Source organism: Amblyomma mixtum, chromosome 1 (assembly GCF_055824585.1).
Source record: "Amblyomma mixtum isolate Tamu chromosome 1, ASM5582458v1, whole genome shotgun sequence".
Classification (NCBI taxonomy): Eukaryota; Metazoa; Arthropoda; class Arachnida; order Ixodida; family Ixodidae; genus Amblyomma; species Amblyomma mixtum.
The window spans coordinates 126,732,897-126,743,540 of NC_143012.1; the positions used below are offsets into that span (position 1 = coordinate 126,732,897).

At 52.8% G+C, this 10,644-nt stretch overlaps 1 pseudogene; it reads right to left on the reverse strand.

The window, feature by feature from the left end:
- Positions 1–4,098: 4,098 nt before the first annotated feature.
- On the reverse strand, positions 4,099–7,591 carry LOC149367577 (uncharacterized; annotated as a pseudogene).
- Between the last annotated feature and the right edge of the window lie 3,053 nt (positions 7,592–10,644).

The window sequence follows — 10,644 nt, forward strand, 5'->3', positions numbered from 1 at the left end:
AGAGGTTTTCTGTCGTAAATTCCTGCAGTGCGTTTTGACTGGGAGGCGTAGCCCGATGGCGCCAGCCCGGCTCGCCCGTCTCCGCTGGCTGGGACCCGATCACAACAGTCCGTCCGCCGCCAAGAAGACGAAGTGGTTGCAGCTGATTGGTGCACCACGAATGTGCGTCAGTGTCCGAGTCCTTCTGGGCGACAGGTCGGCCAGGAAGCCCTGCACAGCGTGCGGTGTCCTCGAAACGGAGCATTAGTGATCAGGCCAACGCTAAGCCCATACCTCCAGCAGGGAGCACATGGCCAACCTCCGAGAACTGCCAGGTTTTAGGATAAGGTTAAACAAAGGCTGTAAATTTTGATGCACAAGACAGCCTTCCCCTCGAAAGCGCATGCCTGGAAAGCTGGCCTATTGGCCCTAGTTGAGCAAATTTTTGCTGTCTTCTGTACTGGAATGTAGTTAATGATGCATGTTAGCTACTGACACCTTTCATAGGGTACTCAGCTCGTTAGCTTGCATAGAAAATGGTACCTAGCAAAACTACTGACTAAGGGCAGCAGGAACCACGGCCGCTGTTTGTGAAACGCCTTTTTGTGGTGTTTCAAATTTTTCCTCACTGAATTTTTTTCCACATACGTCACACTTTCGCCGCCTTGGAGCCGGGTTGTACAGAGGTGACCTGGTATAATATTTGACATCTGTACCTGTTTAGGTTGATACTGAAAAAAACACCTACTTATCCTCACTTATGCCAGCCACTAACATTGCTGGAATATGCACGCAATGATTACACAACAACAAGTTTTCCTTTTTTGTCATGGAAACATCTCTATGCTCAGTGATATAAATGAGTGAATTCATATTGATTGTCACCAAATCAGCCCACTCAGGCTTCAAGATTAAAAGGAATTGTTTTGTGCACTTTTGCCCCCCTAGCATCAGGAACCACTGCTATTCATTGTGAAATGCCTTTTTGTAGTCTTTCAAATTTTTCCTCTCACTGAATTTTTTTCCACATACGTCCACTGGGATGGCTTTTCGCCGCCTTGGAGCCGGGTTGTACGGAGGTGACCTGGTATAATATTTTACATCTGTACCTGTTTAGGTTGATACTGAAAAAAACACCCACTTATCCTCACTTATTCCAGCTGAAAGGGGGTTTCTGCAGAAGTGGTACAGGGCGTGGTGTTCACGGCAGGCGATACAAAACGGCGAGCAGAACGGTGGGCAGCGCAGAAGACGGCTAGTCCAACGCAAGCGATCTCGTGCAGCGCGGCGGCACGTGTCTTTTAGCGACGCTTCGTCGTCGTCGGCGCTCTGGCAGCGATCGGCCTAGGCGGTGTCAGGCGCGGCCGTCGTGGTTCGCTACAATTGCCCCGGGACCGATGAGGAGCCACCCTGGCGACCTATGGCGAGGGCAAGAGGAGCGGGTCTTAGTAAGTCTTCAGGCGGCTGACGTGGACGGTTTCCCGACCGCGATGGCGCAGGTCCGAAGAGGGGTTGAGTGGCTCCACGACGTAGTTGACTGGCGACGTTTGCTGGACGACGCGATAATGCCCGTGGTATTCTGTGCGAAATTTTGCTGATAATCCGGGTGGTGTGCGGGGAACCCATAGCCAAACTTGGGATCCAACCGGAAAAACGTGTTTCCCGTTAACGTTATCGCCGCGATGCTTTTGGCGGCCTTGGGATTCGGAGGTAAAAGAGCGCGCCAACTGGCGGCAGTCTTCTGCATGCTTTGCGACTTCGGAGAGAGGCGTCCACTCGCAGGCGTCAGGAGTATAAGGTAATATGGTGTCCATCGTGGACGACGGCTTACGCCCATACAGAAGGAACCAAGGGGTAAAGCCGATGGTGGACTACGTGGCGGTGTTGTGCGCGTATGTCACGAAAGGGAGGACGGCATCCCGGTTGGTCTGATCTGCTGCGATGTACATCGTGAGCATGTCTCCGAGAGTACGGTTGAAGCGCTCGGTCAGGCCGTTAGTTTGAGGATGGTAGGCAGTGGTTGTCCGATGTACGATGCGACATTCGGCAAGCAGTGCTTCAACGACTTGGGAAAGGAAGGCGCGGCCTCTGTCAGTGAGCAGCTCGCGCGGCGCGCCGTGACAAGAACAAAATGGTGCAGCAGGAACGTAGCAACTTCGCGGCTAGTTGCAGCAGGAAGGGCTGCTGTCTCGGCATACCGGGTGAGGTGGTCGACGCCGACGATAATCCAACGGTTCCCGGAGACCGTACAGGGAAGCGGTCCGTAGAGGTCAACGCCAACGCGGTCGAAAGGACGTGCTGGGCATGGGAGTGGTTGTAAGGGGCCGGTCACTCGGGGAGTGGAAGTCTTCCGCCGCTGACAGGCGATGCAAGATCGGACGTATTTTTGAATATAGGCGTACATGCCGCGCCAATAGTAACGCTGAGAAATTCGTTCGAATGTTTTCAGCACACCAGCGCGCGCACACTGAGGGTCAGCGTGGTAAGATGCGCAAACTTCAGATCGTAAATGGCAGGGGATCGCGAGAAGCCACCGCCGACCATCAGGCATGTAGTTGCGGCGGTATGGAAGGCCGTCCCGGAGGGTAAAGTGCGGAGCTTGACGCCGTAAAGTTCTAGAAGGCGCAACGTTTTGTGATGAAGACACAGCGGCTATGAGAGACGGAAGCCACGGGTCTTTCTGCTGCTCCGCCGGCATATCAGCGATGGTAAGAGACGAAAGCACAGGATCGGTCGCCGAGGAGCAGGTAGCGTCGCTGGGAAGGGGAGACCGAGACAAAGCATCGGCGTTCATGTGCTTACGGCCGGAACGATAGATGACGCGGATGTCAAACTCTTGAAGGCGAAGAGCCCAACGAGCGAGGCGATCGGATGGATCTTTAAGCGACGATAACCAGCAGAGCGCATGGTGGTCCGTGACGACATCGAACCGGCGGCCATATAGATAGGGCCGGAATTTCGTTGGCGCCCATACAATAGCTTAACATTCCTTCTCCGTAACGGAATAGTTGGATTCAGCTTTGGTAAGCACGCGACTCGCATACGCAACTACGTATTCTTCAAAACCAACTTTTCGTTGGGCCAAGACAGCTCCGAGGCCAATGCCACTCGCATCTGTATGGACCTCGGTAGGTGCTGTGGGGTCATAGTGTCTGAGTATTGGCGGCGAAGTCAAAAGATGGCGCAGGGTAGTGAACGCTTCGTCACACTCGGCCGACCAGCCAGATATGTCAGTGGTTCGGCCAAGTAGCTTCGTCAGCGGCGCAATGATGGACGCCAAATTGCGTACGAAGAGCCGGAAATAAGAACACAAACGTAGGAAGCTTCGAAGTTGTTTGAGCGAAACGGGCTTAGGAAATTGCGCCACAGCACGGAGCTTGGCCAGGTCAGGGAGAATGCCTTCCTTGGAGACGATGTGCCCGAATATTGTCAACTGCCGAGCTCCGAAGTGGCACTTCTTGAGATTCAGCTGCAGTCCGGCGTCTGTCAGGCAAGTCAAAACCTGCTTTAAGCGTGCAATGTGTGTGGTGAAATCGGCGGAAAAGACAAAAATGTCATCCAGGTAGCAGAGGCAGGTCTCCCATTTCAACTTCCGCAAGATGTTGTCCATCATCCTTTCGAATGTGGCGGGAGCATTGCACAGACCGAATGGCATCACGTTGAACTAGTAGAGGCCGTCGGGTGTAACAAATGCTGTCTTTTCTCTGTCAGGTGCAGCCGTCGGTACTTGCCAGTAGCCGGAACGTAGGTCAAGGGACGAAAAGTACTCAGCGCCTAGGAGGCTATCAAGAGCGTTGTTGATGCGGGGAGGAGGGTAATTGTCCTTGTGGGTAATTTTGTTGAGGCGGCGGTAATCGACACAAAATCGGATTGAACCATCTTTCTTCTTGACAAGTACCACCGGCGACGACCAAGGGCTGTGAGACGGACGGATGACACCTCGGTGCAGCATGTCCTCAACTTGTTCGCTAATCACGCGGCGCTCTGCCGCCGACACACGATATGGCCGCTGGCGAAAAGGCGGGAGAGAGCCGCTCTCAATGCGATGAGCGACGGTGGAAGTCCGGCCTAGAGGAGCGTGAGCGACGTCGAAAGCGGAGTGAAATGTGTCTAGAAGAGCTAAGAGCTGCTTCCGGTAGGGGGAAGGAAGAGCGTCGTCGATGGCGGCTTGGAAGAAGGCATCGGGCAACGGATCAGGGGTCGAATCAGGATGAAGAGCATTGATGGAGGAACTGCGGGAGGTCACAGGGTCATCCAGGTTAGAGAGAAGGTGGGCAGGTTGAACTGAACCAGGAGACTCGCCACGTAGCAGGGTGTGTCAGTCGAGGTGGCCAGCGAACAAATGCACTTTATTGCTGAACGTACAGTGCTTTTATAGCCGCAAGGGGTGTGGCAACCAAGGCGCATATCTAATCTAGGCGAGCACGATGAATCGCCGCACCAGGCATGGCACGTGCGTCATTCCCGATACATCTTCCCTCCTGTGGAGAAGAGACGCCAAGTACTTGGTTGAAATTGCGGTCGTACCGCAGACGCTGCGGTGGTCTCCTATCTCTGGTAGATCGACGCAATGCAAGATCCTGCGGAGCCATTGAGCTCACAGTCGGTCCAGTCGTAGTCACGGGCGGCGGCGCCTGCGGAATGTTCTCGGAGCTCACAGGCGACTCTCCAGTTGCAGCAGGTGCCGTGGGTTGCAGTGCTTCACACGCTCGTTCGCTCTCCCGGTCTTCACATTCGGGGGCTTCTTGCTGGAACAGCTCACCAGTTGGAAGCAGATGCTGTCGGTTGCGACGTAGCACTCTGTTGTCCTCGGTAACTACTCGATAAGACCTTGGAGCAACTTCTCCGGTAACTTGAGCGCGGCGATTCCATGTCTTTTCCTGTACTCTCACGACATCGCCGGTGTTGAGAGGTGGTAACGTTCTCCCCCGAGTGTCTGCCTGGGCTCGCTTGAATACTGGTATGCTTGGCTGCTGCCTGAAGTCTGGGAGCAGAGTGCGAAGCCTCCTGCCCTGCAAGAGTTCACCAGGGGAGCGGCCATCTTCGAGTGGAGCGGATCTGTAGTTGAGCAACCCGAGCCAGAAGTCTTCTTTTGTTTCTTCCGTTTTCTTTAGGATTCTCTTCACAATCTGAACCCCCTTCTCAGCGAGTCCATTCGATCGCGGGAACTCGGGGCTCGACGTGACGTGGCTGAAGTCGTACCTGGATGCAAAGAGAGCAAATTCATAAGACACAAAACTGCGGCCCGTTGTCCGTGTGGACTTCCATTGGAATGCCGTGTCTTGAAAAGATGGCGCTCAACTTCTCAATTACGGCACTGGATGTCGTACGAGTCAGCTTCTCCACTTCCGGAAAGTTCGAATGGGCATCAAAAACCGACAGGTACGAGCTCCCTCCGTACTGAAAAATGTCGACGCCTACGCGGTACCATGCATGGGCCGGTGTAGGTCTGATCATAAAAGGCTCACTTTGCTGTTTGTACGTATATTTGCGGCAAACCGCACAACTCTGCAACAGGTTTTTGATATCAGAGTTCAGCCCCGGCCAGAACACTAGGCCCCTGGATCTTGCTTGGCACTTGTTCAAGGCCATGTGTCCCTCATGAATACGTTCAAGAACTTCCTTTCGCATTGACTTCGGGATTACAACTTTGCTGCCTTTAAATACAATTCCTTTAATCAATGACAGCTCGGACGCGAATGGCTTCATTATTCCCACAATGTCACCTTGGCCATTAATGTAGCGCATCACTGACTGCAAGTCCTGATCATCCGCCGTTGCTTTCGCCAGACGGGCCAGTGTTCTAGCGCTTACCAAGGTTGACATGACTGCAACCGCGTGGACTTCCACATCTTCCGTGTCGTCGGAGTAGTCCTTGGTCGCTGTCCTTAAAGCCCTTGATAGCATGTCTGCGAGAAAGAATCTCTTTCCTGGTACATACTGCAGTTCAAAATCATAAGCCATTAGCCTCAAGAAAAAACGTTGAAGCCTGGGTGGCATATCACTTATTCCTTTCGCTGCAACACCAAGCAGTGGACGGTGGTCAGTCTCGATAACAGTTTTACGTCCGTATACGAAGTGATGAAATTTTTCACAGCCGAACGTTATCCCCAACGCTTCCTTTTCAATTTGCGAGTACCTCTGCTCTGAGCTGGCCATTAGACGCGAGGCATAAGCGACTGGCCGCCAGTTTTCACCGTGGCGCTGTAAAAGTGCAGCCCCCAAACCGTTCTTTGATGCATCTGCCACGATTTTAGTTTCTCTGGCTGGGTTGAAAATCGCCAGGAGAGGCGCACTGCTAAGCATGTCGCAGATCATCCTCCACTCACTAGCGTGGTTTTCGGTCCACTCGAAGACAGAGTCCTTTTTGATGACGCTGCGAAGAAGCGTAGTACGTTCTGCGAGATTAGGCAAGTACTTGCTGAAATAATTTGCTACTCCTAGCATTCTGTGGACCGCGGCTTTATCCGTTGGGCATGGAGTCTCCCTCAACGACTGTGTCAACGCTGGGTTAGGCTTTATTCCATCGTGGCTAATGACGTCACCCAAGAATTTAATTTCAGTCACTCCAACCTTGCACTTTTCAGCGTTGAAAGTTAAGCCTGCTTTTTCTGCCACTTGCAGCACTTTCCGCAGGCGCGCATCGTCGGTAGATAGAGTAGGGCAGCAAGTTGGCCTGAGATCCCGTGTCCACTTTTAAGTTAACCATCTGGTCAGCTACTTTCACATGTACTACCCAGTCCGCTCTTGCGTCGATGCTCGAGACTGTTACATCGAGAATGTCGAAGCTGTCTTGCTCCTCGCCAACTTCTCGGATTTGCGGGCCCTTTTTGCAGCAAGCTGCGAAATGGTTAACACCTCGGCATATGAAACACGTTTTGCCGAACGCAGGGCATCTGCCGGGTATGGCGTGTAAACGGTTGCATCTGGCGCATTTCCGAGATTGCTGATTGTCTTGCATCGCTTGCTTATCGGGCTGTGCCGACGGTTCTTTTTGCAGCGCGTGCTCCGCTTTGCGAACCTGCTCAGACCGCTTCATGACTAGCGCCACGTGCTTATCGGGCTGCGCCCAGGCATCGTTATGCAGCGATGCTGTTTCCTCCGCTTTGCAAATCTGCTCAGCCTTGGCAAGGGTCAAGTCTTTTTCTTTGAGGAGCTTTTCACGCAGTCGTGGGCTACTGGTGCCAAACACTATTTGGTCGCGGATTAAAGAATCAGCTATTCCCGAAAAATTGCAGCTTCTTGCTTGTTTTCTGAGGTCCCGCAAGAAATGCTCGAATGACTCCCCTTCGCCTTGCACTCTGGATCGGAATATGTACCGCTCATAGACTTCATTCTGTTGTTCTTGGCAGTACTCCTTGAATTTCTTAACAACGGTAGCATAATCTTGCTTGTTCTCGCCCTCGAGAAAAAGGAAGTTGTTAAATACCTCCAATGCGTCGTCTCCGGCAGTGCTGAGCAGCAGTGCTGTTTTGGCGGCCGTGGTTCGGGGCTCTTTTGGAGATTCCGTTGCTTCCAGAAAAAGCTCGAATTTCTGCTGGAACAATTCCCAGTTCTTGGCAATATTCCCAGACAACAGCAGTGGTTCAGGAAGCTTCAGCAGTTGCTCCATCGTGTTTCGGTCGCTGCAGTCTTATCCTCAAACGGCAGGCCCCCCCGACGTGAGCTACCCCACTTCTGACACCATGTATCAGTCGAGGTGGCCAGCGAACAAATGCACTTTATTGCTGAACGTACAGTGCTTTTATAGCCGCAAGGGGTGTGGCAACCAAGGCGCATATCTAATCTAGGCGAGCACGATGAATCGCCGCACCAGGCATGGCACGTGCGTCATTCCCGATACAGCAGGGTAAGCGGGCAGGAAGACGGATTGTAGATAACCATTGTAGCGAGACCTCCGTGAACATCGAGAACAGCAGACGGCAGTGGCAGGTTTTTGCGATGGACGAACGAAGCCGACGGCGTAAATAAAACGGTGACGGCAGGTGTGGCAGGACACGAGAGGGATACAAACGCTGAAGCCTCCGGAGCGATGTCGACGTCTTCAGTTACGGTAATTTTCTGCGGACACAGGGAATGGTGGTGGTCGGCCGGTTCGTCACACAATGCAGAAAATTCTACCTCTGCGCGGGCGCAATCTATCACGGCGTTATTTTTTCACAGGAAGTCCCACCCGAGAATCACGTCGTGGGAACAACACGGCAGGACCGCGAACTCAACACTGTACAAAATGTCGGCAATGACAACCCGCGCTGTGCATGCGGCCAAAGGTGCAATCCTGTCTTCGGTAGCAGTCCGAAGCGACAAACCACAAAATGATGTCGTCACTTTTCGTAACCGACGGCACAGTCTCTCATGAATCACAGACACAGCAGCACCCGTATCGACAAGCGCGTACACAGAAAAACCATCGACTGAAACCAATAGAATGTTCGCGGGAGAAAGTTGAGGCCTTGAGCTGTTCGAACAGCACGTAGTTCTTGCCTCGGGAACTGCGGAATTTAGTTTCCCTCGTCAGTAGATGTAGGGCGACGGCGCATAGGTGAAAGTGAACGGCGACGTGGGGACGGGGGCGACGGGTCGTGTACGGACGATCGTCAGTGGCGTAGGCTTCGGAGGTGGAACAGAACGGAGCAGCTGAGGTGAGCAGGCAGGAGGTGCAACCGCTGTAGGGGCGAACATGCGGCGACGACAGTGGCGGGCCACATGTCCGGGAAAGCCACATCAAAAGCATATAGGACGATTGTCCGGTGTGCGCCAAGGGTTTTAATGTGGCGCGAAGGGGAAGGATGAATCGGAGCCGCTGGTGGGGCCGGAGCCGGGCGCAGAACAGGCTGACGAGGTGGTAACGCCGCAGGTCGTGCAGCCACGGCGGCGTACGTCAAGGGCGCCGCCAAATGGGTGGATTGGCTATAATGTGCTGCGGCGAAGGCGTACGTCAAAGGAGGGACGGAAGGAACTTCAGGTGGAGGAGGAAGAGCTTCGGCCACTTCGCGGATGACGCGCTGCAGGGAAGGCACAAGAGGAGAGGAGGCGGCAGTACTCGGGTGGATGAGAGACAGCTGTCGAGCAACTTCTTCGCGAATATACTGCTGGATCTGGGGCAGCAGTAGCGATTGGTCGGAGGCAGACGTCAAAGCGGCCAGAGGTTCCTGGGGAGAGAGTGGAGAGCGAGTGAGAAGACGGCGCTTACAGAGTTCGTCGTAGCTCTCGCATTGTGCTATGACGTCGACGACGGTGGCTGGATTTTTCGCGAGAAGCTTCTGAAATGCGTCGTCGTCAATGCCCTTCAGGATGTGGTCGATCTTGGCGCGCTCAGGCATCGAAGCATCCACACGTTTGCACAGATCCACCACGTTCTCAATATAACTGCTGAAATTTTCACCGGGCAGCTGCGCCCGAGCACGCAGGCGTTGCTCAGCACGCAGCTTGCGCACCGCAGGCCGGCCGAAGACGTCAGCGAAATTTCGCTTAAAGGCGGACCACAATGTGATGTCAGGCTCGTGGTTGCGGTACCACAGATTCGCAACGTCCGTGAGATAGAAAATGACGTTGTTCAGTTTTAGAGGATCGTCCCATTTGTTGTGGGTACTGACCCGATCGTACGAGGCTATCCAGTCCTCTACGTCGTGGTCTCTAGTACCGCTGAAGACAGCGGGGTCGCGCTGGCGCAAAGCTCCAGCGCAGACGACTGTCGGCGTCTGTGGGGCAGTAGTGTGTGGCAGAAGGATCGGCGGCTGTTCAGAATCTTGAGGCATGGTGAAATTCAGAAGCGGACGGCCTTGAAGTGCCAAGAAGGCAGTAAATCCGCACCTCCACCAAGTGAAAGGGGGTTTCTGCACAAAGGGTACAGGGCGTGGTGCTCACAGCAGGGGCCTTTCACAGCCACTAACACTGCTGGAATATACACGCAATGATTTACACAAGAACAAGTTTTCCTTTCTTGTCATGGAAACATTTCTATGCTCAGTGATATAAATGAGTGAATTCATATAGATTGTCACCAAAATCAGCCCACTGAGGCTTCAAGATTAAAAGGAATTGTTTTGTGCACTTTTGCCCCCTAGCATCAGGAACCACTGCTATTCATTGTGAAATGCCTTTTTGTAGTCTTTCAAATTTTTCCTCTCGCCGCATTTCTTTTCACATACGTCACACTGGGAGGGCTTTTCGCCGCCTTGGCGGCAGGTGGTACGGAGGTGACGTGGTATAATATTTGACATCTGTACCTGTTTAGGTTGATACTGAAAAAAAAACATACTTATCCTGACTTATTCCAGCCACTAACACTGCTGGAATAAACACGCAAAGATTTACTTAGGAACAAGCTTTCCTTTCTTGTCATGGAAACATTTCTATGCTTAGTGATATAAATGAGTGAATTCATACTGATTGTCACCAAAATCAGCCCACTCAGGCTTCAAGATTAAAATGAATTGTTTTGTGCACTCTTACCCCCTAGTATGAGGAACCAATGCTATTCATTGTGAAATGCCTTCTTGTAGTGTTTCAAATTATTCCTCTCGCCGAATTTCTTTTCACATGCGTCACACTAGGAGGGCTTTTCGCCGCCTTGGGGCCGGGTGGTACGGAGGTGACCTGGTATAATATTTGACATCTGTACCTGTTTAGGTTGATACTGAAAAAAACACCTACTTATCCTCA